Consider the following 27,915-nt stretch of genomic DNA (forward strand, 5'->3'; position numbering starts at 1 on the left):
TGGGAAAGAGAGACCCACCCCCCTTCCGAGGCCATAAATCAATTCTTCAGTGACGGTGTATTAAATGATAACCTTGCCACATGTAATGTCACAGCAGAAGGAGCTGCAGAGGCACTGTTCCTTCCAGCTGTATTTGTGAGGGTGAATTAACCAAGTGAACATGAATCTGAACTTTCATAAAGCTAATGAGAGCAATCTTGCAAAACGTGGCACTATTGCATTTCTCTCTGCTGCTGTCTCCTGAGGAGTTACCACTCTATTTTAAAGGCATAATTTTTTCCATTGGATTTCTTCATCTCTGCTGATGTAGTGGGAGTAAACGATAGCTTTTTGCAGTCACTTGGTTTGGGGTGGAGTTTCTTTAAAAATTGAATAATGCAGTCTTTTATTTGAAATTTTTTTTTTTCTTTTTCTGTGTAAAACTGTCCATGCTACAACGCTCTTTTTGAGGTTGTTTTAAATCAAGCTTTCCCTGACTTCGATGGGAACAGGATCAGGCACTGGAAGGCTTATATTTCCCTTAGAAACCTGACTTTGAAAAGGGCCGCTGTTAAGCTCTGAAAGAGTTAAGCAAATTCAAGGCTCCGTGAGCCAAAATTCACTTTTCAATGTGCTTGTTGTACTTAAATGTCAATCTATTTGAAAAGGAGAGTGTCCCAATTATTTAGATGGCCAAAAGAAACAGCTTCAATTCTTTATCACATAAATACACTTAAAAGCATGATTTAAAACAGATGAACAGCAAACTGAATTAGTGTTTTGGTTGCTCAGCGGAGCCAAGTGTAGGCCTCCTTGGCACTGGCTGAGCCTGCTCTATAGCTTCGGTCCCAGAGCAGTACCAAGTTCTTTGAAGGCCGTGAATAGCCCTGGCAGCCGTACAGCCGCGCCGGGCTCTGCTCGCACACCGCCGCCGCCCCCCGCTCCCGAGAACCCTCCTCACGCCTTTCTCTGCCCGTCCCTTTGAGAGGGCTCTGTGCCGAGATAAAAGCACATAAGCCAGCCGAGAGCGGGTCAGTAGCTGCTGCACCTTTGCTATAGCCCGTGTTAATTTGGGATGGCAAGCTCTGAAGTTCCTTTCCAGCTAATTTGTTCATATAATTAAGTTAGCAAAATCATATGTTTTATTAATCTAATAAAATGCATTTCATGGTTTAGACTGTCTTTAATCCTTTGACCTTTGAAGTCACTCTTTATAGTCTTCAGATTGCAGTAATTTATTTTGGTTGTTTCTGTTGGGAAAACACTTTAACAATCTGCTTTCATTCAGTTTTACATTTTTTTCCCTTAAAGGTAAATGGGATTAGTAAACATCTGCTTCTTTTGAATATTTACAAACTTCACAATCAAGATTTAACAATGCCAACAACATTAGTAGTTTAAATGCTTATAAATATTCACAGAGAAATAAATATAGCAGAGACACACTGTGCAGGTGTTTCTAATTTCTAAGAGTTTAAGAGTGAGCTGTTAGAACAAGGCATATCTTTTATGCAACTCAAAATATATTTGGTGATACGCTACATGTGCTTTTCACATTTTAAGTACCTTGGTTAACCTACTCTCCCTACCTCCCAGGGCACTTTCAGGAGGAAAACATTTGCTCAATTGTATTAAATGCTACAGAGAGTTTTGCCTGTCAGTATAATTTTAACTAAAGCACACTAGCTCGCTAACTCTATGTGTAATTAAATATATGGAGTTAAACGTGAAATGATGTGAGTTTATATTTGCCTGGCTTTTGACAGTGGTTTAGTTGGACGTTTAGAGCTGCAGGCCTGGGAAAACAGGAGTCAAGGCAGAAGTCCGGTGCTTGCTTAAATGCTTTCCAGATCCTTAAGACCACCGGATAATACTACTGGAGTTATTTCCAGTATCTGTGTGTCCCAGAGTTCAGTGTGAAACACAAGGGGGTTTGCTTCTGATACCCTTCAAAGATTTTACTTTTAAAGTATCTTTTCTTTGCTAATCCAGTGTAAAACACCTCCATGCCAAGGCTGCCCTCAGAAAAGGCTCAGCTTTGCCGTGTACAAACACCTCATTTTTTGCAATTGTTCTCAAAATCCTAATTTAAGATGGGAGAAATGCAAAACTGAACCACCCCAAGAAGAAGCAGTAAGGACTGAGCAGAGCAGTCATTTGGCCCCTGCTCCCCTGTCTTCACCAGGAGGTTCATCTTCTACCAAAACTGGTGGCTTTGCTCTTTCTGGCCACACTTTGGGTGTTAAAGAGAGACTTCTCCAGCCCCCTTTGTAGACCTTCTGTGTTCCCATTACTTCCCATGCAAGCATGGCAAGGAAACACTTCACCCTGAAATATTTTTCACTCATGTTCGGTACCCAGACAGGGTGCTATGTGTCGACAGGGTTATGTGCTGCAAAGAAAGAAAATTCATAAAAATGAATGCAGTTTCATAGGGTGGATCATTTTTGTGTGTGTGGAGCAGCAAAAAAAAAAAAAAAAAAAGTTCCTCTCTGAATTTGCAAAGTCTTTGTAAGACCTCAGGAATTAAATCCCTTTGCATTTCATTTTATTTACACTTTCAGGGAACAACCGTATCAGTTGCAACCTTGATTTGTCTCTTTGCCTTACAATGAGTTCTGCTCTGGTTCATCCTTTATCACTTTTTCACGGTGCTTCCAGCAGTGGCTGCATATGGTCTTAGCCTGGAAACTTGCACTTTTAGCACTCAGTTCTTTAAGTTAAAATAATAGTGAAATCATGCTTAAGAGGCCAACGTTGTGCTCTTACCCCATTCAGCCATCTGGCTTTGCTGGGGGAGAATTACTCCCAGCAAATCTACCCTGTTACCAGGGTTAAGGCACAACATTCATTTAGACTCTTCTTTGTGGTTTTTAAATTGGAAAAGGCTTTTCCCCAACATGCTTAAAGCCTCAGAAGCTCCCAGTGGTGGGTGGGATGGTGGGGATGGTGTGAAGCCCTACAGCTGGACGGAGAGGAGAGCCTGCAGTACCACCTCACTGTTTTCTGAAGAAAACCAGCAAAACCCATATCTAGCTTTGCACCTGGACAAACAAGGTTTATCACAGTCTCCCCCACCTACCTCCAAGTGCCAAAAGTCTTTCACTGTTTACCTGGAAGTGACCTGGGAGCGGTGGCTAGACAGCTGCCTAGAGTCCAGACTTGTTTTGTTATCCCGTACTTGCTGTTCTGGGGGTGCTCCCCCAGCAGCGCTGCGACCACACGGAGCAGAGGTCAGAGCCCAGGGAGGGGGAACGGGGACAGGCTCTGCTTATGAAGAGCAGGGGAAGAGCCCCTCCGTCCTCCCATGGGGAAAAGCCAGGAGCTGGGGTGTTTATGGTGGCATTCACAGCCCTGGGATGAATCTGGGAGGATGCAAAAACAACCCTTGTTTTTCTGTGTGACATTCCCTGGTGCCCTTCAATCAGTTTGCTGTCCCAAGCTTCTCAAAATTGTTCCTTGCCCTAGGTAAAAAGAACAGCCTCCCACCTTAGTTACATGGTTGGGTTTAGTTTCATGTGCGTGAGTTGCAGGTTGGTCAAGGATTTTTTTGCATGCTGTGGCAGGTACCATACTAGCCTTTTGAGACTCTATTCATATCAACCGTTTTAAAAGGAAACAAGGGGCTACTTGCTCTGTGAATGGAGAAATCAGGATTTTATGCTAAAAAAAGTAATCAAGTTGTTCATGTAATAAACACACATAAGTCAAATGTCACAGCAGTGCTGTGTTGCTTCTCGTTAAAATCAATACGATTTCCAAAAAAAGATGCTGTCTTGCAAGTACAAAAGTTGAGCTCAGCAGCCATCTCTTCATTTCTTTACGATATTGTGTTGGGGGTACTGCGCCTGGGTTGAAACGAGATAAATAGAATATGAAAAGTCGATTTTGTAGACATACATCTGTAAGCTAAAAAAGGTGAACAAAGTATTTTGTGGTAAGGCCAATGTAAAGAGAGAAAAAAATACGAATAGTTAGAAAACTAACACTTCTGAAGTGAAATTGTTGTGTTTTGCCTTTTCAGTTATCTACTTATCACACAAAAATAGCAACAATTTTAGCTCCCATTCTGTTTTCTCAAGACAGCCTGCCCACAGATTTTCTAGAAAATGTGGTTACCAGCTGGTACGGCAGTTCGCAGTGCAATTTCTGTTTTGCTTCCAACAATCTGGCATCTCATATCTATATCAAGTCACAATTTACCAGGAAATATATATATATATATATAAAGAGGAGTTCTAAATCATATTAGCATTTTTATTTTTTAAAAGAGAAATCCAAACAAGACATGGAATTGAGCCTAAGTTTCAAGAGAATGGCTGTGGAAGAATAAACAATTGATTTTGTTTTAATCTCAAGAATAAACAATTGATTTTGTTTTAATCTCAAGTAAAGATTTTTAAGTGAACATGATCAAGAAAAGAAAAGAAAAATTATTCCTGTGCATTTTAAAGTTAAATATTTGCATGCTTAAACGTCCCTGAAAGCTTTCACATTATTCTTTGGGAATTTTCTGGTCCTTTATGAGGTTTCTGTCTATCTCAGCCTGACATAATTGGCCTCTGACCCTACCCTGGAGCAGTACTGCAGAGTTCTTTATAATGTGTTTGTTTGCAGTTTGACTCCTTATTTTGAACACCTTTGGCTCAAGGTTACCCTAATAGAAACAGGGTGTCAACACTGAGAAGGGGGAGGATGGAGTCTTCCACACCCTCCCTTGCAGTAGGATTTGAAATGCAGGTCTTAATGACTTCCAGGTGTACCCTGATGTTGCACATATTTGGCTGTAATCCTGTAGAGACTGGGTTTCTGCCTTAAAAAATACAGCAGAAAACAAACTTTGAAGTTTTGAAGTTTAAATTGGTAAAAATAAACTTAAAATAATTCAGCTCTTCTTGCATTTCAAGACGGGGAAATAGTTTCAGCAGGCTTTTTCTATAGACTCTGTATTAGTGTTGGAAAAGTGTTAATACTGCTAAATATTCTGATTGAAAACTGAAGGCACATATTTCTCTCAACTTGATAAATTTTACAGCAAGAAACACAACTTGAATGAATTCCTTAGCGACCCTACAAGCATCTTCAGATACTCTAGAATTGTTTTTCTTGGAGGCCTCACGTTTTAAAAGCCTTAGGTTGCCTTCAAGGAGTCGATTAAAGTCTATAAAATTTGGTTGTATAATGACTGTGGGCTCTATTCATAATATACGACCTATTAGTTGCAAAGGTATGCCTCTCACATTTTACAAGCCTACAAAGATTTCCTGATTGCTCATGAACCCTACCTTTCCAATGCGTGAGGGGATTCTTCTTGCCCCATGGCCCCAAAATGAGTAGAGACATGAATCTGTACTTTTCAGGGCAAGGAGGGTGGATGGCAAATAATGCCTGATTTTCTTCAGACTCTGAGTTCCTCCACTGTGGCCCTAAGTGGAAGAGCTCTTGGGTGGGTCTAAATCAGAAATAGGTGATGACTTCTCACCGTGGTTATCACAGTTAATAAAATGTCTGAATAGTCTAAACAGCTGTAAAATAGCACTATTGGACTGCACAGATGCACAGGAAAGGTAAATTATCATTGAATCACAAAATAATTTAGGCTAGAAGGATGTGGAGTCACTAGCTGGGGGCTCCTTTGCTCTTTTGTGTCTCTGTGTGTGTTCCTTCCCGAATACCTGGTACCTTTTCCTGGTCATAAGCTGCATCAGTGACTTGCAGTCTCACATGCATGCTCACTCCTCCCCTTGACCTCCTCTTGTTAAGACTATGACCACTAAGACAACATTTCTAAGAAATGTCTTGTGTATCTTCTAATCCTCCGCTGCTCAGGTGGATCTTATGTTCTTGTCTGTTTGCTGTAATTTCTGTCTCCTGTTCTTGCTTGCTATCTTTGGAAAACAGCACGGTAGACACAAGATTAGTGTATTTTATCTGCTTTGCACCAGTGTGCTGGCAGAAAACAGATGCAAATCTACCTCAGCTGGCCGTTTACACCGGTTCATGTCTCCGAAGTAGTGCAGAGGAGTCATAGCATATTGATATATCCAGGTCGAGAACTGGTTTTGTGAATAACAGAGGTGGATGTTGCTGCGTGCAGCTGGATGCAGCCTGACTCGGTGGAGGAGAGGGGAGGGGACTGCAGTCCCGTCACCCCAAGCCTTAGTGCAACACTGGCAGTGCTAATGGGATAAGACAGGATGCACCGGTTACCCATCACTCTTCCAAAGGCAAATCCACCCCCAAAGAATACTGCTCATTCTTTGTCTGGGGCATGAGAGCCAGGCTCCTGCATTTACTACTTGCATCTTCATTTTGAGACTGCCAAAGTACCCCTGTCTTTTTTCCTATCCCGCTCATAGCCTTGCTCTAGCTAATCTCAGATTACCAGTTTCTGTATCAATACTGATGTAAGGAATATTAAGAAGTGTACACTCTAATGACAGGATAAATTAGCCTTATGTAGTCATTATCAGAAGTTAGAAGTATCTGTATTTCTATAGTTTGATCAGATATCTCTGCTGTTGGCATCACAGCTGGTGACAGCTCTTTTGTTCATGAAGAATCGCAATCAGAAGATGACATCAGAGAGAAGGGAAGAGGGTCAAATGGCTCCCGATGAGCAAAAGGAAAAGTTTTTGGCAGAGACAGAGCTACCAGTGGCACTGAAATGGAGGCTGGAGTACCCGGCAGTCAGGGAGGGAGGTAACACCAGTGGACAGCTTTACTGCTGGATAATGAGCAGTGAGTTTCCCTCTTTACTTCCCCTGATTAAAAATTTGTGGCCAGCTTTTAATGCCAAGTGGAACTGTCTGAGATTTTTATTCTCTTCCCACTTAGGGGCAACATCAGTCTTGCTTCTTTATACTTCTCAATGGGAAAAAACTGCTTGGTTTCCAATTGCAGCTTTTTATTATCACGGGCCAAGAAGAGGGGAAATGAAAAATCATCTTAATTAAAAAACACTAAAGTCTCATGAAATACATGGATCTTGTTTTTGAAGTGCTTTGTCAGGAACTGTCCACAGCCATTATTTTTAATTAGCTTATCTTTTAAATTAAAAACGGATTCTTTGCCTTTTTGTTAATGGGGACTTGCTTGATCATTCAGTTTCCCTGTATTTTCATGTTACAAGAAGAGCAAGTTATGCGAAAAAAGAATCCAGGCAATTTGATAAAAAATACATTGTATCTTTTTTCTTCTTTCTTACTTTTTAATACAAATTATGTGAACTTATACAGTTATCATCCTCCAAAAGAGTCTTTAAGCATTTTACAGACATTGAGAGAAGACAGAAAAAAAAAAGAAAAAAAAAAAAAAGGTCATGTAAGTAATGTGGTCATTTAAAAAATAACTTCTCTTTCAAATCATAATTAGAGGTCAAAAGGCTAGAACAGAAAAAAAATATCAAGAAGATTGAAATTGAAAATTTTGGAAGATTCTCATTTTCACTTCAAGCTATGTAAAATATCATCCCTTCTCAGTTACAAAATCAACCAATTACCAGAAAATAGATAATAAAGTCAAAATTAATAAAAATTATTTTCTAAAACAAGACTATAAAAGAGATTTGGAAATTGTATTTTGTAGAGAAATCTTCCTTTCTAGTTCAGGAAGTTCCCTTAAATGTTTGGTATTCAGAGGTGCTGAACATCCAAAAAAACCCCGCTGTCTTCAGCTTGGACTCTATATGATAGAGTCAGCACCATGACAGAACAAACTCCCCATGAATGCACTGGGATAAACTCACTCCAACCAACAACAACAAAAGGTCCACATTTGGCCCTGAAAAGCATCAGTTAATAGTGCATAACTGCTCTCCTGAACTTTTGAATTGTAGTGGGGAGCAATACTGTATGCAGTGGAAACATCCAGACCTAGGGGAATTTTCTGAGATGGACTTTCCCCTGGACAACAGTGTCTACACCCTTATGCTTAAGAAAATTTACCTTGAGACTCTTAACCACCAGGGTTTATTAGTCACTGTTTATCTTGAGATGATGAGTACTTCCAGCTGTACATTGATCCTTGGAATGGATGTCTTATCAAATTTTTTTTCTTTTCTGAATTCTACACGATCATTTATACTAAGTAAGAAAACATCATTCTCAAGTTACTGCAGTACGTATTGGGGTCTGACTTTAATACCAAAGTAAAACCATATAATGTGGAGGTAGATCAGGCATTTGTGATAGCATTTATTTACACTGTCTTGGCTTTTCTTTCCTTTTCACAACAGTGCACGATCATGCCAACAGCTCTTTGTGGATTTGTAGCCTTTCTCCTACATTTCCTTATAATTACGTTGTTGAAGTTTAGTTCGTAATTCATTGTATCTATATCCTCTGTTTACAATTATCTCAATTTGGGTTAAATTAAAACCCTTACATCTGGAAAATAAGATCATCTTTCTCAAAATTATGATCCTTCAGTTAGGAATCTACAAGTGACTGAAAACACTTCTTAGACTCTGGTTTTGTTAGTGTAGTAAAAAGGAGTTACGAATATAAAGTGAATTACAGGGTGAAAAGAAGACATCGGTGAACAAATATACAAATATGTAACAAATGTTGTCAAATGTTATGTTGCATGCCAGTAATCAAAGGCTGTGTCTGTATGCCTTCCTGGTAGTGGTGGCAGAGTTCTGCATCGTCTCAAAAGGACACTTAGACAAAATTCAAGGTACTAATTATGGTGTATGAGTGAGAATGATTTAGAAAAAAAAAAAAGGGTATATATTTAAAGCAAGTATTTTATAGTTGTTTTAAGTGCTAAAACAAATGCTCAAACAAGCTTTAGCTCCATAATAGCCTCGAGCAAACCTTCCTGTTTCTTCTTTGCTGCCAAGTTGCGTCACGAGGTAACATGTCATGAACTCACCATTCATTATTACTATTGTTTTTGGAGAGATGGGGACTGAACTTGTGGTTGTGGTAGGACAAGAAGTACATTATTGAAATCACTTACAGTAAAACCCCAGTTTTGAATATCATTTCACTTCCTAAACAGGAAGTGTCCTATGAAAAACAACAGAAGAAAATGCAAGTGGAAGGGGATCTCAACCCATCAACTGAAAAAGGGCCATTGCATAAAACTAGATGTGGTTTCTACATGAGATTGCTTTTCAGCATGCGTTGTGAAGCCTTATTTAAACTTATTTTCAGCAGTTTTATATGGATGTCTCCTACTTAGCTATCAATGGAATATCAGCTGCATTCAGCAGCTCCTCACTTGTTCCTGCACTGGCAGTAAAAACCCTCCAGTCCTGAGCACATCTGATGACTTTGAACTCAATTTTCTAGCACTAAGCTAATCAGCTCCTGCCTTTTCACCCTTCGTATATAAGTCTTTGTGGCCATCTAACTATTGTTCAGGATTCTGGTAGTATTTTTGGTAATTATATTCTTGATGATTTTTCAAATGTAGGGGCAGTCCATAATCTGACCAGCAATGTTACATGTTGCAGTGATCCAGATTCAGTTCTAACTCACTGCTGGAGTATTATAATTTGTAACTCAGAATGAATTAAGCCTACAGGGTTAGGCAAACATCCCAAAGATTCAAATCTCATCTTGATGAGTAAGAATAACCAGCTTCTGGCTCTTAGAAGGTTTTACATATCAACAAAGCTGTGCATTTGCATTAACGGCTATCACACCACAGGGGCCTGCTCATGTTTATCTTGGGAACTACCAGAAGCTGAACATTTAGTTTAAATTTGTTTAAATGTGACTCCTGTTGAAATTGGTGGCAAGCTGTGTGCACATATGTGAGCTAGAACTGTGCCTAAGGACTGCATTTCCACCAGTTTTTCATATCAAAAGTTATGTCTTAGAGAAATATCACGTGATAGATCAGAAAATTGCACATATTGGTAACAAAAATTCAGACAGAACATACATTTTCTGGGTGTTATGTACTCTGAGAGGAATAGTTACCATTTTGCTGACAACTTGTGTCTGTGTTTAAAGGTTGCCTTCCAGTTGACATCAGTGGTCCAAAAAGTGTGCCAGTGTGGAGGATAGTCAGTTTTGTCCTTTATGGAACCTACAACTTAAACCTGAGGAAATGGTTGAGTGGGAATGCCTCAGTTTTTGAAATGGTCAAAATGGTTTGGGCTTTGGCATCTAAGTTTCAGGTTCAATTTTTGCTGCATTTTTGTGTTGGGATGACTCTCTTTTGGCCTTCACCTTAATTTTTACATTTGCATTCCATGAGTGAACAAGCTGCCAATTCCATTTGAAAAACAAACTCCTCTTAACAAGCTGAAAAGCAAAATTGCTAAGGATAGATTTACTGAAATTGTAGAGTTTCCAAAAGAAGTCGTCTTAAACACAGTTTTTGAGAGTGCGACAGAATATTGGACGGGTTGCATCGAAAACAGATCATCCCATTTACCTTCTCTACTTGTGGATTTGGCATTCAGTTTTACCTGCCCGGGAAGTTACTCTGTAAAATCACATCCCTCCCTTTCATCGCCACCAGTCGCTACCATGAGCCTTTTGGGAGGATTCTTGTGAATGCATTACTCGCCGCAATACTTGGTGCACGATGTTTATTCTGTATTTATTGTGCTCGGTTTCTCTTCGATGCAAAGGAAATTCCACATCTTACCTTCTATTTACAGAACTGATCACAGATCCTGAAAGCAAAAACCTATAAGTGAACGTGTATATTTTTCCGCTATATTGTTAGTAACTGGAGAAAGTGGGAAGGTGTTTTGAATTTGCTCTAAATACCTGTTTTAGTTTTTCAAGAAAAACAGTATACATGTGACTACCTTGACAGCAAAGGCAGGAAAAGTCTTTACTTGATTTGTTTATGAGTCTTGCAATTTCTTCTGTTCAGTCTTTCAAAGTATTGAGAGCTCATTGTCCCAAAGATAAATAAGAAATGTTGAGGTGTGAAAATACTTTTAGCTTAGCCATTCAAGTACTGAAACCTCTCTGAATGAGGAGCAAGATCATTATTCTGAATAGGATTACTGTTTTTGTAAGTACAAAAGCCTTTTTGGCCTACTTTCTTGAGTCACCCCCAGACCTAGAAGTAAACACCTATGTGAAAACCCTGCTCCAAACAAATCAGTCTGAGAGTTTGGCCTGTCTTCTTTCATTTTAACTTTCATGTATTTCTTATCTCACCACTCATACCTTTAACTCAGGCATCAACATTTTTTTTTTTTTTTGCCTTAACAAACTGGGGAATCAGCTCCCTCTGTGGGGTTAGTGGCTTTGATCTGGTGTGTCTGCAGCCCCCTTTTGTCTTGTTTGGGCTGTGCCTCTGCTTGCCTTTGTGGTTGTTATTTTTTTTAACCATGAAATATTGAAATAAAATGACTGAATTGAGGCAGGAGTCTTTAAAAGCAAAACCCAATAAAATATCTACGTTATGGGAAAGCACTTGAAGGACCTGACAATGTATTAATCATAAAGGGGAGGACTCGAAGAGCCACTTCTCCTCATTTACGGAGGTTTGCTCTCTAATAGCATTTAGAAGTTTGTTTTACCCTGTCTCGGCGAGAAGAAAAGGCAGCTTTAACAATTCTGTCTCCCTCAGCAGTGCATTTGAATTTTTGTTGCCTCCCTTTGGCGTGCTGGTCAGAGGTCACGAAGAGCAGGATTAGTTGACCTGTGTTGACAGAGCGGGTGATGGATGAGCAGAATACAATGCACAGCCTGTTTGTACCAAAGTGGCAGCGATGCACACTCAGGCTTACACCTGCACTGAGCCAGAGAGAGAGAGCATCTCCCATCATACTGGTATGCTAAACCACAACGGGCTTTATAAAGACTCGCATGTTGAATTCACTCCCACAGTCCCGTGCTTGTTCCAGAGCGTGAGTAAGAGACCAGACATTTGTTTTTTATTAACAGGATTTAGGAAACACTGAGGCTTAATGTAGTAAGGTCAAATGGTTCAAATTCTGAGTAATTACAGCAGATTACACTAAACAATGCTAAATCTATATTAAGGAGCCCATCTTGTGTGAAGAATTGGACTTTACACCCACCAAAACTTTCACCCTTGATTAGGTTCCTTCTGCTTATAATAATTTGCTTAATACTGGTGATACTTTATTCAGGGGTAGCAGAGGTAGCCCTGCAGATCCACTTCTGTGACTGATGAAGTAAATAGGTTGTCCTGCAGGTTATGTACACACTTTCTTTTCAACTACAAAAAATCAGTTTGACACTTAAAATGGACCCAGAGGCATAAAGTCAAGCTTTGTGGAAACCCATGTTTTGGAGAGTCTACGTGACCACTAATCCATCTCCAGTTCAGACTTCTTTTCAAGTGAATAGGTGCCGGCTGAGCTGTCATTCAGGACAGGCTGTTGGAAGGGAACCAACACACACTCAGTTTCTCTTTCTCTTCCTCATTAGCAGTGAAAATCATCCATCATAACCAGGAGTGTGGAACCAGCGAAGGCAGATCTTGTGGGAGTATCTGCATCCTCTGTGTGGTGCAGCCAGGTTACACACTGAGTCGAAGGGTGGTTTGAGCTTGAGCCAGTCGAGGCATCTGGTGTAGATCTGTGAGTTTATGCAGGTCCATTGGCCACAACCACTGTGTTGGGGCTTCACAGAGATTGCAGCCTTGATTATAGCCCATTAGTGAGAGTCATAACCCTGAAAGATATGTCAGGCTGGGGTAGAGTCAGACCTGGCAGAGCCTGATGCTTTGAGCTAGCTGGGTTGATCTCAGTGGTTACAAGGCAGGGATTTGACACTGATAGCACAAAAATTAGTTTGGGAATCAATATTCCAATTAAAATTAAACAACCTAAGAAATTAAAACAGCTAAATTCACATTACTGTGAGCTACAAGATTTGCCAGGGTTCCCTAAACAAAAGTAACAGGGTTTGTTTCTTTGCTTTTAATAGCATTGCTCGCACCGCGTATCCAACAGTTTTACTGAGGCAGCCATTCAAGATGCATTCAAGTGTACTCTTTGGAGGAGGGGGAAGTGAAAGCGAGACCTACATGGGTAGATTTAGGCTGGAATTCACTTTATGAGCAACATACAAAAATAACAATGTGTAGAAAATATTCCGCAACGTATCTTTACTTACAGTAGGGCTGGGAAGTCAAGACTGCTCTTGTTTGATTGAGCCAGGAGAATTAGTTCAGCCAACACATGGGATTCCTTCTAGAACTTCAGGAACGTCCAGATACAACAGCAGACTTCCATGCGAGGCTCCCAGTCTGCTGTGGACACCAGCAAGTAACTCAAGACCAGATTTAGGGATGCTTTTTTCTTAGCATACTTGTGACTGTTGTATTAACTTTTGCTAAATATGTCCCATTTTCAATAGCCAGGATGTCAGATCATGTTCATTATGAATTTGACATCTCAGGGCTGCTAAATCACTGCTAGAAATGGAACTCAAGATTTTTAATCCAACTGCTCATAATACTTTCATTTACCACCTCTTGGTAACTGAGATATCACCATGCTTTTTCAAGTGTGAAAAACAACGGCTGCTTTGTCACTAGTAGTTAGATACTTATGGAGAACAAGTGTAGATGGATTAATTTTTTAAAATATCATCTCTGCTTCCATTTACCTGTTATTTTGTACGAGAGCATGGCATTAAATTAAAACATGTTGTTAGGAAACAGGAAAAGACTTGTGGTGGAATCTGTGGGTAGGGGACGCTAGCCTAGCTAGTGACTGGGGAAGAACCATTTCCAGGCTCCAACACGATTTACACCTATTTTTCCACAGCCAAGAGACTATAATCAGAAGTTCCTTATGGGTGGTACTCACACTGTCTAATTCAAACAACCCTTGATATCTAATTTGGATGCAATTCAGAAGGCCAAAGTGAGTTTAAAGTCAGGTGAATTATCCTTGGTGTTGGTTTAGTTGCTTTTTCTGAATGTTGATTATTTTTCAAGGGGAAATATGTGGGGTTTCGGGACATGTTGTTTTGAATCAGTCCCATCCACCAAAGTTCTAGAAGAAAAATTGGGGTTTTTTACATGTCATAGTAACACAGCTGCTGCCCAGAGAGAGTCTGCAAATGGTGGGATTGGTGGTTCATCTGAAGTCAAGTCAGCAGATATGTCACAGTCTGCAAAGGCTGTCCTATAACCGTGACGCCTTTGTAGCAATTGATCTGTTGCTGACAATGGATAATTAATGTGGCTTTAACAGTTTTCAGAAGAAAATAATTTCCCATTAATACTTTTGATCTTGTTCTGGAAACCTCATAGGGCCAAGTGGCTAAGTGTGGCTTTGACCCACAGAATTCTTGTCCCCAGTGATGACACAGTCTTATCAACATGGCTAAACTCATATTGCACATAAATGATTGTAAGAAAGGTGATTAATATCAAGCTAATAATGCAGACCTTTTGTACCCCATTTGGATGAGACATTTTTAAAGGTTCCATTTTCCACTTGACAATAAGCAATTTGAAATCCAAGACTACAGAGTTTTGGATATATGTACAGGTAGGTGCATACACAACTGCACATTCAGTAACCTTGGATGAAATCGTCGCTTCACTCAAGCCAATGTCAAAATTCATATTGTCTTTACTGGAACCCAGATTTCATCTTTTGTATGAGGTAATTCAAATCAAAGGCTACTTACTGAAAAATAGTCTTGACCTTATGCTGTTTCTCAGTGTGAATGAAGAAACAATGACCACATGTTCACATCAGTGAACATTATTGGAACTCATGGAGGTAGCCTTTAAGGTGTGTTTAAGCTGAAACTGAATATGGATGCCAACTTACTTGATGCAAAAGTAAACACTATATAAGTAGAAGCAGACAAAACTACTCATATTTAAACGATCAAAGTGCTTATTTCAATAATGACCATTTTCGCTCTTGAAGATTTAGTACTATCAGATCCTCAAAAGATCTAGCTTTATTACCAGAAAGGGAAAAAAAAAAAAAAAAAAAAAAGTTTAAAAACATAAAATCAATCAGTCTACTCAAATTTTTCCATAGACCAAATATCTTATTAATAGGAGTTCTGCCAGCCTTTTTGTTAAGACTTATCTATTTGTTTGCAACAGGTTTTTTTATTGGTTACCTCTCTTTTAATAAAACCTGCAGTTGATCTCATCTGAAGAAATATGATTCATGATTTAGGGAGACACTAGGGGACATAGGTTCTTGGAAAAATTGGATGGGTTTTCCTGCTTCTCACAGTTGTAAGTGGATAATGGCTGTTTAGATCCTGTCATGTCTGTAGTTGCCAGCATAAATAATCTCTGTTTCCAAGAAATAAAATTCACGTTACACTTGTAGTTCTAGAAAGCCCAATGTACGAGCTGTATTTTTTTAGAAGCAGAGCTTCCCTTATATATATGTGTCATTGTTTTTATAGAAAACAGTATTCTGTCTGACATTTGTAAGATACCGTCTATAGAGCACCTGTCATCAGATCACCAGCTTCATATATTATTGTCCCTGGTGGAAATAATGTATCCATCCAAATGCCAGTGACCGCTCCCATAAGGAAAAAAAAAAAAAAAAATTCTATAACAGACCATTCCTGGCAAAGTCTTGAATATAAGAACCAGTTTTCAAAGGACTTCCTAAGTCAAAGCTGCTAAATCTGTGAATACACTGAATATCGTGCATTTGTCACAGGGATGTTTTAGCAGCTCTTGATCCTACACAAAATTCAAGACAAAGAGCTTAGCTCTGGAGGCCATGGGGTGGATTTACTATTTTTTCAGTTCTTGTCAAGAACTTGCAGCTTAGTGGTAGGATTTTTTTTTTTTCATAAAAATTAGCAGGTTTTGATTCTGTTTGTAGTCCAAGGAGAGAAGGCAGCACTCTGTACTACAACTTACCTCACCTTAAGGTAAATTACTAAATTAGGTCAGAAGAATAGTTCTCAAAAAGTGCCTGTTTCTCCACTGACGGTAAAGAAAGTCTAGATGTTAAGCTGAGATATAGTCACCTACATTAGTCACATCTAAAAATAGGGGAGGTGACTCTTACCCCGCATTACTGGTCCCTCGTGGCCGTGAGCTTGGCTTTTGCTGCCTTGAGGGCAAGAAAATAGCCCCACAGTGTTGGGTGGAAATCCAGTTCCTCTGAAGCCAGGTAGACTTTAGTCACTGAGTCCAATCTTTGGAATTTATTCCCCTGCATCAAGACACTGATGTACCTCTGCATCCTGTTGACAATTCTTCACATCTGTGGTGATGGTACTCTTTGGAAATCCAGGAATAATTTTCTCGTCCAATTATCACAGTACATAGCTGTTATAATTATCACCTATAATTTGTTTGGCCTTTTTTGCCTCCAAGATGAAATTGTTGCTGTAGTTGCTATATTTAATGCATTTGCTGATAATAGTTTTTTTCTCCCACATGTTGGGCCCATCTGTATTGAAATTTTATTTCACCAGAGTAAGTGAGCAGAACCATTACTTACTCTTGTCAGATCTCATTTCCACTACATCGTTTCACTTCAGCCACCATGGATTTTATATCCATATTGTATGAACAGTCTATCAAGTAGTTTATCCCTTTTTTGAGTGATCAGGATCTCAGGAAAAAGTCAACACTGTTCTGACTTATCCTTTTCAAACATACTTTCTGAAATGGTTTACCGTGTGATTCAGATAGGGATCAGTTTCGATAATGATATGCATTTTAATTCTTTTTTTTTTTCTACATTATAAACATACCTGTTCAAAAGGGAAACACATTCAACATCCCTCCTAGCATTAGACATATTGATTGAAAATTTGTTCTGAGTTGGCTTAAGTGTCAGTAATCTTGACAAGTTTTCCAAGAACTGATAAAATGAGTCGTTGTACTGCCGCAATGAATTTTATGTGGATAGATGTTTATGCTCTTAACATTAAGATAACTGCAAGCTGTGCCTGGATAGACAAAGGTTATTTCTTGTAGGGTTTGGAGTTTATTTGGCCATTTGATCTACCTGGATGTTAACCTTCTAACCTATGCTGACTGCCTTGAAGACTCAGTATCCATAATTGTTATACAGAAATGTTAGGAATGATTTTCAGTATTAATCACAACAAAATTGTGAATTGATTTTCTTTCTTTGAGGTAATGTACCGAATTGGGGCATGCCACACATCAGCAGCAACCTCTAATTCTACCATAAGCTGGGTAAAATGAGTGTGAGCTGTCAGTTTCCTCAGAGTCCTCTCCTGCTCCTCAGAAACTGAGTTTAAGCACTGATTATACAGATAAATAATTACAAATTGAATTATGATGCTTGTGCATAAGTGGGGTCATTTTGTCTGAAGTGGTGTGTAAGGATGGATGTACAAAAAGTGGGGGGATTTGTTATTACTTAAATGTAGCTCCTGTCCACAGCTGACTACAGCCACAGCAGCCTGATTGTTTAGCTGACTCTGCTAGAACAGACATACTCACCACTTACCTACACTCTCAGGGTAGTTTCCAGATAACACAGTAAAAATGTGTGAATATATATAGGTATATCTAAGCTGTGGCTTTTTTGTGCGTACCAAACCTCCTGCTCCTAACGCATCATCGTGATGTTGCATGTACTCAGTGCCATTTGTGTTTGCAACATTTGGGGGTGTTGTTTGGGGGTTTTTCTGAGTGATAAACGGAGTTTGTTTCAGAGTGGTGGTCTGTCAGATCAAAGCAAGAATTGATAAAGGGGTGTAAAATAAGGATAAAAAAATAAAAAGAGAATGAACAGGTACCAAGAACGCTTCATAACTTGGTATTTCTTTAATTTCACGTAAATTTCACTAAGTAAATATGCCTTAAAAGTGAATAAAATTTTATTTCACTTTAACAAGAGAATATAAAAGTTAAAAAGGTCACTGTAGTAATAGACTAATCTCAATTACCAGGGCAGCCGGTGAAACCCACAACTCCCACCTAATCTCATTCGGTGCACACGCAGTGCACCGTGTGATTTCCAACACGGCTAAATGAAATTATAAAGCAGTGTTAAATTTATTAATCATTTAATTAGCTAAATGTTCCTGCAACTACTCGTGAGATGAATGGCATGTCATTTTCTAATGCAATTTGCCTCTCAGCCAGGCAGGGTCAGGAGGGAAGCTACTGGCATCTTAAATGATCTTTTTTATATTGCACCTTCTATTAAGGGACAGTGTGATATCGCTGATTATATTTGAGTCTTGTACACAAGGCCGGGGAGTTTTCGTGTTATAATAACAGGTTATTTTTAAACCAAAATAAAAATGGTAAGATCTAAGGAGTGAACAATTAACCCATCTGTGACTGTATTTCTCACTGCGGGTTTGCAAGGCAAATCTTTTTCATATTTAACAAGCCAGTGAACAGTGTGGGAAACTACACCAGCAGGTATTAAAGCAATGCTCAATCTAGTTTTATTTCTTTAAATTTACTCAGTTGTGAAGGAATTTGTGGACTGAAAACTCTCCCAATGCCAGGTTAGCGTAAGCCTTCTCGTTGACTCAGAATTTATTTGCACTTTCCCTGTTATTGCACGAGAATGTTCTGTACATTCAACAATTGTTCATTTTTGTGAGTTGCTCAGCTGGGATGTTTGGCATGTTTATGTGTGCATGTCAAACCAGGTTGATAGGATTCTTTTTTTTTTTTTTTTTTTCGATGTGGTGCTCTATAATTATTTTTCCACTGCAAAAATTAGTGACAAGTAGGATTCAGCAAATCTAGATTGACACCAGGAGGTGAACTGTGCTACTTGGAATGAAGTATTAATCAGAAACCTTCAAGTGTATTGTGCTTGTGTGAAGCTGAAACTGTCCAGTTAAAACACATGGAAAACAATATTTTAAGGTACTTATTTTCCCAAGTTCATAATAGAAAAGAAGTAGATTTTCCTTATGCATTAGGGGCTTACTTTCAGTTCCTGGAGCATGTTCTCCATGCAGTGAGCATCTGTGGTGAACTCTAAGCCAATGAGAAGATTCATGCAGGTTTGGACGTGCTGAGGCCAAAATGGCAGCAATGTGTCAAATGTTTGTCTCTACCAATGTTAAATAACACAGCCAAAAATAAAGCAAGAGAACCTAAAGCAGGAAGCAGTGGGAGATAATCTTAGCATAAGTTATAAAAAAGGCTGGCAGTTATTATTTATAGTAGAGAAACATGCATAGACCACTTGGAAGCAGGGCCCCATTGGCTATGTACTTCATGTGCAGCTAATAAATAACTGTCCAAGATCCAGATTCACGCTACTTAATCAAGGCTTAAAGAGACAATATGTCACCCTTGTTGCTGTACACAAATCCAATGCAGTGGCTACCACCAAAGGGTCATTCAACTCAATTAGCCTCTAGCTCAGCCTCTGAAGGTATCAGATAACTCCCCTGCAAAACGAGGACAGGAGCAACCACATTTACTCAAAGGTTCTTGTTTAAGTACCTAACGTCGGATGGGGTAAGCCCTGATATATGTTATTAGCCGTTTTAGGTGGGGATGAGACAAGCAAGTGAATCAGAAGGAGACGGTATAAAAATGTCTCATTTTTGGTGGGAAGTTCTGATCTCGCATTGAAAACAGCCAATGAGTGAGCTATTTTCATTTCATTTTTCAATGTGAAGTCCTGTAGCACAACCCAGCATCTTTGGGAAAACTCTGAAACTTGAGGAAACCCTTACCCCTTTTCTACGTATTACTTTTTTTGTGCTAGCTTTGCGGGTAGTGATTTATTTGTGCGTTATTTGGAAGATACAAAGTGCACCCCCATGCAGGGAAAGAGCGAAAGACCAAATGTTGAGGCATGACTTGGGCAGGAGAACGTGCTGGAGAACTGCTCTGCACAGCATTGCCCCTGATACTTCACACCTGTTCTTCATGAGTAGTAATGAATCCAGAAAATAAAACATTTTGTACTAGTCAGTCATATTGTTGTCTCTTGACTGTGACTTCACCGTGGATCAAATTAAGTCAAAAACTCTTTTGCAAAAGCTTTAATTTCTTTTCCTGGGACACTTTGTGTCTTGGGATAAGTCACTTTCACCTGGGGGATGTGGAACGGTATCCCATTAACTTCTTTCTCATTAGCAAAACTTCTTTTGATTTAAACTAGGAGATGTGGGGCTTCCCTAAAAGCTTTAATCCCCAGTGCACACACAATTTATGTTTTTCACTTCCCCATTTGTAAAAGATGTATAATCATACCTGGTAAAATGTTGCGTAGCTAAATCTCCAGTGCTAATATACCACCATAGGAATCCAGGGAAGAAATACAGCTTGTAAGGCAAAGTTGGTACTGACATTGTTACTTGGGAATTATAAGTGTTGTCACATAGAAAAAAAAGAAGATTTGGAATATATGTAGGTTATTTTTTGCTTGTTTTTCTTTTTCTCTTACTTTAGGTCAACTACATTCTTCCTCACATATTTTTGGACTGTCCATGGTAAATTTGTATCTGGTTTTTCTGCTAGCCGCACACTACAAAAATCAAAAGTTTAGAAAGCAGGGATCTGCAAATGTGAAGTTTCAATTGAGAGATGGCCACGTTTTAAAACAGCCTCTGTTTCCGTGAGGGCAAAGTTTCTTACGGCCAGCACTTTATTACAGAGTTGTTTCGTATACGTATTCATAGGCTACGTTTGTATGTGCAGGTGTGTATATGCGTAGCTATGTATACACCACAGCAGCTTTTCATGGGAGTATCACAGAAAGCACATCTGATCAATATACTGTGCACATTGTGGTATGTGTACACTATATATTATGCACTACATGTTTATAAAGGGTTTCTTTGTATAGCCTTGTTTTCTAAATATTTGGCAAAAAGATCTAGTTAGTTCGCCGATAGGGAAACACAAAGCAGTATTCCTCTACTTGTCTGAGTTAAGCGCAGATAAATACAAGCTGCTGTGGGTTCATACATTTGGTTTCCGTTCACATTTTTTAACATGTTAAATATTTCTGGTTAACCAGTTAAAACGGTGAGATGAACATGATTGCTTTTAGATTGCAGCTATAACATCGAGTGAATTTTATAATAAGAAGCCATTTTTTTTTTTCCTGACGAGCTGCCCTTGTGGCTGCCTGTCTGACTTTGAGGTCCTCATTATTGTGGGTTTAAATGAAGGATGTTCATTCAGGCAGGGCGGGGGAGGCCAATAGACATCGGTGCCGTTATCTGGTCCTTCTATCAGGCCAAGTGACAGGCTTCTCGGGGAAGAATGCAAAGCTCATGGTGGAGACCTCAGCCTGACACAGAAGGTGACTCCCCTGACTCTAACCTTGAAAGGAAAAAGTTCCCACTTTATTAAAATGAATTTCGAAAGGGCCGCTCTGACAGCTGCATAATTAAATATTGGAGTGTCAGCGATAATTTATTCTGCTCGCATTTGGTGGTCAGAGCCTGCTCACTGTAGGGTCAGCAAGCACAGTGACAGAGCCAAGGATACAGTGGATTACGGGGCCCTTTAGCCACACGAGTGAAATGAGAAACTGTAATTTTTGTTTAAATAGAGAAAACAAAACGGCGAGGAGGCTGTGAAGTGCTCTTAATAGCTGCCTGATAAAAATTGTTAGGTATAATGTAGAAACTTGTGCCGAAACTGCTTTGTCTGGCAGTGCAGGGGGCTTGAGGCTGTGTGATTTTTTTCCTGCGTTGCCTCTTAGGAGCCAGCTTGCCTGCTAGGACTGCTTTCTGCTTTCTTCTCTAACATGCACATTAGGAATAAACCCAGCAAGAGTCAGTACAATATGCATCCTCACTCATAAATATTTTTTTTGTAAAATGATGTAAATGGCCATGAATATGTATGAAACAAGTCAGAGATATAGAGTGTAGGGGGGTTCAAATTGACCCTGTTAGCATTCGAAGTGAAACACCAGCCATGAATATTCTTTTCAGAGGGCAGTGGCTGCTGGAAATCAACATCTAACAAGCAGTTTTCCCAAAACGAGTTTAAATAAAATGGCTACGTGCCCTTATGCCCAGTCATAAAGGAAGAAAGGTCACACTGGGAAGCAGGGCTTTCGGCTGATGGGCACCTCCTTTGGAGGAGGTTGTTGGGAGAAGGCTGTCGCTTTTCACTCTTAGATTGCTGGTAATTGAAGCTGACATGCCAAAAATATACCCTTTTTGCACACACCAGTCTTTCAGCAAAAGCACATTGCTCACACAAACAAAATCATTTGCAAAGACATTTTGTTTTTCTCTGTCTTGCCTCAGCTATGAAACACCTATTTTCCACATTTTCTTTGGAGCCTGCTTGAGTGGATATGTTACTAGAGCTCAGGTTTACTAGTTTTCAACTTAATGTCATGTAGCTTTTAGCAGCTTTTACAGAAGAAGAATTTACTGAATGCCTTCAGCACCTTCATAGTTATTGAATGAAAAGTTGACCTTATTATGAAGGATGAATGCTGGTTTTGTGGCTCAAACACTGGATGTGAACCCAGTGTCCTCAGCTTATTTTTTTTAACCACCTTTAAAACCGTGAGCCAGACAGTCTTTCTGTGACTCAGTTCCTCATCTGTAAAATGGGAATAACAGTGTATTTCATGGGATTGCTGTGAGAATAAATACTTCGGTGTTTATACTCATTTTTTATCTTGCTGAGTATAAAAGAAAATCTCTACTTGTGTTTCTGCCTTCTTGTTTGAAGAAAGACCATGAAAGCATCTTTGGCTGCTTGATGTCAAGATACAGACTCTTAAAATGACACTTGAGCATCTTTAATGTAATTCTTTTGGACTCCAGACAGACATGTTTCCATTGCTTAGATCTCCATAACTGACTCTACCTCCTCTAGTTACGTTTGCTGTATGTTTGTAATGGGGAATGTTCTCTCTCCACATGGGAAGGATGTTTTGGTTGTATGACATTTTGCTCCTATTAAGTAGACATGTTCAAATATGTTCTGAAGTGGTTTATTGAAAATTTGATGGTCTGGTGTAGAGCAAGAGGGAGCGTTTAACATCCGTATTAGAAGTAGCAAACGAATATCCTTGCTGGCATGCAAGTACACATATACAGTCTTATGTCTGGTATTAGATTTCTGTTTTTCTTTTTGGTTTGTGGGGGGTTTTTTGGGGTTGGTGGTTTGGTGTTTTGGTTTTTTTTTGCAAGCCTTGTTTGTCTGGAAATCTCTAACTCTGCAGCAGTGGCTCCAGTGCAAGCTTCAATTACACAGAGCTGGTTTTGTAAAAATGGATTTGTTTTTTTTTTGGAATGAATTGCTTATAGGCAGAGGTTTGCACTGATACCTATGGCTGGAGCCAGTTACAGACAGGTGTCACAGTGCCCAGCTGACCCACCTGCGGAGGAGTGGGGTGTAACTGGTCCCAGTACTGGGAAGTGCTGCTGCGGGGACGAGAAGTCAGCCTGTGAGACTTGACAAACACATTGGATATATGTCATTGTCAGTCAAGTCAGGCTGGGGATAGGGCTGTGGTTTAAAAATGATAACCAAGCTTCATAAATCAGAATGCTACCGCTGCAGTCAAACTTCCTTGGAAAGTCTTTGAATTTGGGTAGTGCATACTAATAAATTAACATTGGCACTGACTAAATATGCCAGCTGAAGCTGCGCGGACGCTCGCTCCGGCGGAGCTCCCTTAAGGATGGCTGAGCAGCTTCCATCGGCAGCACCGAGCAGAAATTGCAGTGTTGACTAAAACAAGCTGTCCCTCCAAGAAGAGGAAAATCAAAGTGATTACAAGTTGATCTAATATTTTTTGGCTTTCAAGATAAACTTTATGGGCCTCATTATGCAGAAAGTATTAGGCTGTGGCACAGAGCCTAAGCCAGAGGGTGAACTCCCAGTGCTATTGGAGTCAGTGGCAAAACTCCCATCAGTTCAGCAGGATGAGGATTTCATCCAAAGTTCACAGTGGGATAATTAGTGTCAGCTCAGTACTGGTAAAACACAAGTAAATCTCTCCTGCTTGTAGCCTGCAAACTTTTACAAACAGCTCAAGGTTTGGCTGGACTTATTTTTACTTTACTTTGAGATATAAACCTTCAACAGCAGAACTTTAAAACGAAAGTCCGTTATTATTTTATCACCATGCACGTTGTTTTGAGTGTGGGAAATTTCCTCTAGATCTACTGACCTTCAAAACAAAGGGAGGAATGATATTAAAAACGTGGTGTTAAATATGGTAACTGTAAATTAATATCCCAAGCTCCGTTTCAGCATTACTGTTTTGAGCATTGTGTAGCACGCAGGCAGACTGCTCTGCTCACACAATATCCCAGGGATTTCACTGGGACTCTGCATGTCAACAGTAATCTATCTTCATGCTACATGATTCAGGATCAGGTCATTAGTTTGTACTTAGAATTAAATATTCAGTTTGATTTTAGCTCTGTGAAATGAGAGCCGAATATATAACACCTGATTTCAGAGCGCCCTGTATTTTTGCAAGTCTCTAAAATACATGGACACACACAAACTGCTTTTGCTCCTCTGCCCCTGAAATGATTATATATGTTATTGAGATCACAGTTTTCTTTAGATGTCTTGGGTTATTTTCTAAATCCATTTCTAACCCCATTTCTCTCTGTGGTATTTAAATAAATGAGAAAAAATATTTTTAATTTCTAAGAGAAAATGCAGAATTATTTCCTAAGCACCTCCTTTCATCCTCTCAGATTTCCTCAGAAAAAGAATATGATGACATCCTGATAGCTATGAAACCAAAAGAGAGCTGATTTGTACTTTGTAGGGAAATATGGTCTGAAATTACCTAATGTGTGGCAATTTTTAGCTGAATATCTGCGCCTGGTTTCGTAGTAAAGCAGAGTTTGCATTGGACACACACAGACTGAACTGAGTAATTTTAATTTAATTGAATCTTTTATGTAGGCATTTTCCTTCTAGGGAACCTTGGCCAGTTATTCGTTTGTGAAACTTGCAATAAAATAGCAAGACAGCTCGTCAGGGATGGAAGCAAAGGGGTAATATTGAAATTATGCTGACTTTGAAGACATTGCTTTTGGTCTGTTCCTTGACTTTTTTAAAATATATGTTCTGATGTTTAGTGTTTAAAGATTACTTGCAGAACTTTAAAAATTCCTTTCTGTGACTACTTTTTTCTCTAAGCACATATTCTTTGGATGCCTGATAGATAATTTATATCGCATCCAGCTTACCGACAGGGGCATGAATACAAAGTATAGCAATTAGAATGTTGTTTCCTTGCCTCCTTTGTCTAATTGTTTCGGGTGCCTTTTTTCCCTGTAAAGGTAAGCCACCTAAAATATCTTTAAATAATCACAGTTAATCTAGTGAAAGGCAAACAAAGCATTTGTGCATTCAGGGCTTTAGCTGAATCGGTTTCTGAACAGATAAAGCCCCCATTCTGCAAGGCAAACCTTGACTTTTTTTTGCAGCCTTTCTGGAGTTATTGCAGGGTTGAAATGTGATGGGTTAAAAAGCAACACCAGAACTGTGTGATTGGATGAGTACGTAAATCATGATATGTTTGGCCTGGAGTTTATATTAAAGGTATGTAAATTCTCTAGTCTGACATTGGAAAGTTTCCATTCTTAAAGTTTTTTTAAATTGTTTTTAATTTGCCTCATTTTAAAAGAAACCTTTAACAGAAAGTGTCTGCCAGCAGAAAATTACCATATTGAACCGAGGGAAGCACACAGTTCATCATCCCTTGCCTGACCCTGCACTGTTTACTCTGTTGGGGTAGGAGAAGTGGCCGGCCAAGCTCTGCTAGTCAGAGTGTATTACCCTGTCAGGGAGAGGCGAGGCTACTCGGATTCACCCTGAACAAATTACATACCTCACTACATCTCCGAGCAAGGTAGCAGGGTTATAACTCAGTCTAAGCACCGTTCACTCTTCTATTACCTTCATAACCAAGGTCATACTAATCAACTCAATTACCAGTCCTCTTGGACATTTTCATAATGTTTTCTGCTAGTTGCTCTCCTGTGAAAATCTCCCGGTCTAAGCAAATTAATGCCATTTTTATAACTATCCACATTTCAGGTACAGTGATCATCTTTCAAAAGGCTGCTTCATGGCAACAAATACTAGCTTTAAATACCAGCAGAATGTTAGAACAACCCGGAGGTTACGCTATATTCCTACCTTGACCTCCTTTATTGTGAAAACAAACCTTAAAATAAAGATGCACGTGTCAGAAATCAAGAATAAACTGCATTAGTATAACTTCTAAGAATCTGATTGCAGTTGACACAGGAATGTTTATCAGGAAGCCTAATCTTACATGTTGTTTAATTTTTGGAAAATCCTTTAGATGTCACATTCAGTGTTTCAAATGCAAAGGTAATCTCAGACTATATTTCTCTAAATGTTTTCTCAATGTAAGCCTATCTCCCTAATTTTTCTGTTTCTCTGAATTTTATTCTCAAAAATTTTCCCTTGATAGAGTTGTAGTAAAAATATTAATGCCTAAATATTTCATTTGGAAATTCCTAATATTTGAACAGCCACATCTTTCAAAGCCTCCACAAAGTATTTGTCTATCATCAGGCAAAACAGAGGGCACTAATTTTTTATTAATTTATATTTCTAAAGGGCTAGATTGTTCCCTTAGGTAAATTTTCCCACTGGAGAAATTAATTTGGTCTCTCTTCAGGGCTTTAGTGTTCAGTGGAATAAACGAGGTACTTTAATTCCTCCTAATTCTCTGTGGGAGCTATTGAGATGCAGCTCTGAAGTCTCACCCTTACGTGGTTCCATTGGGTACAGATATTTCATTTCCCTTAGACCCGAGCCTCTTGTAACCCTTCACAAAAATGCTTTCAGTTGACTCTAGATGCCAGTAACTTATTTTAAAATAAGCTCAGTGAATTTATGGGTGATGTATGTTATTCCTAGCCATGCCCTGTCTTGTTTCCACCAGCTCAGAGGCATCTATGATCCCATGAACTCCCTTGGTTCATCCTGGGGTGAGAGAAAGGGTAAATACGGACACGGCTGATGGTCCTGACCATGCACTTAGAACGGGTCTCGTCCACCCTCGTCGGGCTAAACCCATTTCTGTGTTAAGTGGTTTGGCTATTTCATACACTCTGAAGGTTCAAGGAAGAAAACTGACTTTGCTCCAAAAACTAAAAAATGCACAATTGTAAGTGGCATTTCTCACCTCTATAAAACAAGACCTGCATTAAAAATTAAAGTGTTTAAAATTGGCATTTCTGAGCCCCTAGCTGAAAGCAGTCCTTCTGCATAAGCATGACAAAATGCATAATTTTCATAATAAGGGCAAGGTGAGAGACTGTCAGGCAGTTTGCATAACGCCACTAGCCTGCTCGAACATCCAGAAGAGTTTTAGCTAGTTGAAATTTTAATATAAGTGATGTCCCATGCACTGAACTATGAAGCCCACGGTTCCAGGAATATTAAATTCGTATTGTAGCAGCTTGAAAAATGATCTGCAGTAAATATGCTTTTGTTCTGCATTTGTGCTGTTGCTGTTAGCATTTAGCAAGATGGCTGACTCCAGGAAAATGAAAGAACTTCTCTCCTGGAGAGCAGTATGGAACTAAAAGTGTTGTTAAGAAGTGATTAAAAGATGAACCCGTAGATGCCTGGATTAATCAAAGCTCCTCTGCACACAGCTAACTTTTAAGCACCTGGTTCTGGATACGAGGGTTTGCTGCATGCATTACTGAAGGGGCTGCGTCCTGCATCCAGGGTTTACTGGATGCATTACTGAAAGTTTTGTGTAATGAAATAACATTAAAGCCAGACTTGTTCAGAGCTAGATTTTGTAGGTGTGATAATCGTATAGATAAAAATAACAGTGTTGAAAACTCCTGGTTTACTCCTTCACAAAGCAGTAGTGTGTTTGCCTTACGCTGTCCTTCAGAAATGTTCTGTATGTTTTTCTGCCTTACTTTTTTGTCTCTATTCAGCAGCGTCCATGCTTTAATTCAAATGTGAACTTTCATTACTATCTGTGCCCCAAAGGACGTGTTCACTGCTGTTAATAATGCAGAAGATTTTAATTTATGCTTCATCCAGTGTAGAAAT

General features: G+C 39.3%; 1 protein-coding gene across 2 annotated transcripts in view; it reads left to right on the forward strand.

The window, feature by feature from the left end:
* WWOX (WW domain containing oxidoreductase) overlaps positions 1–27,915 on the forward strand; it is a 529,888-nt gene that overhangs the window by 471,992 nt on the left and 29,981 nt on the right. The window lies entirely within an intron of this gene.

The sequence above is a fragment of the Athene noctua genome, chromosome 9, assembly GCF_965140245.1.
Source record: "Athene noctua chromosome 9, bAthNoc1.hap1.1, whole genome shotgun sequence".
NCBI classification, from domain to species: Eukaryota; Metazoa; Chordata; class Aves; order Strigiformes; family Strigidae; genus Athene; species Athene noctua.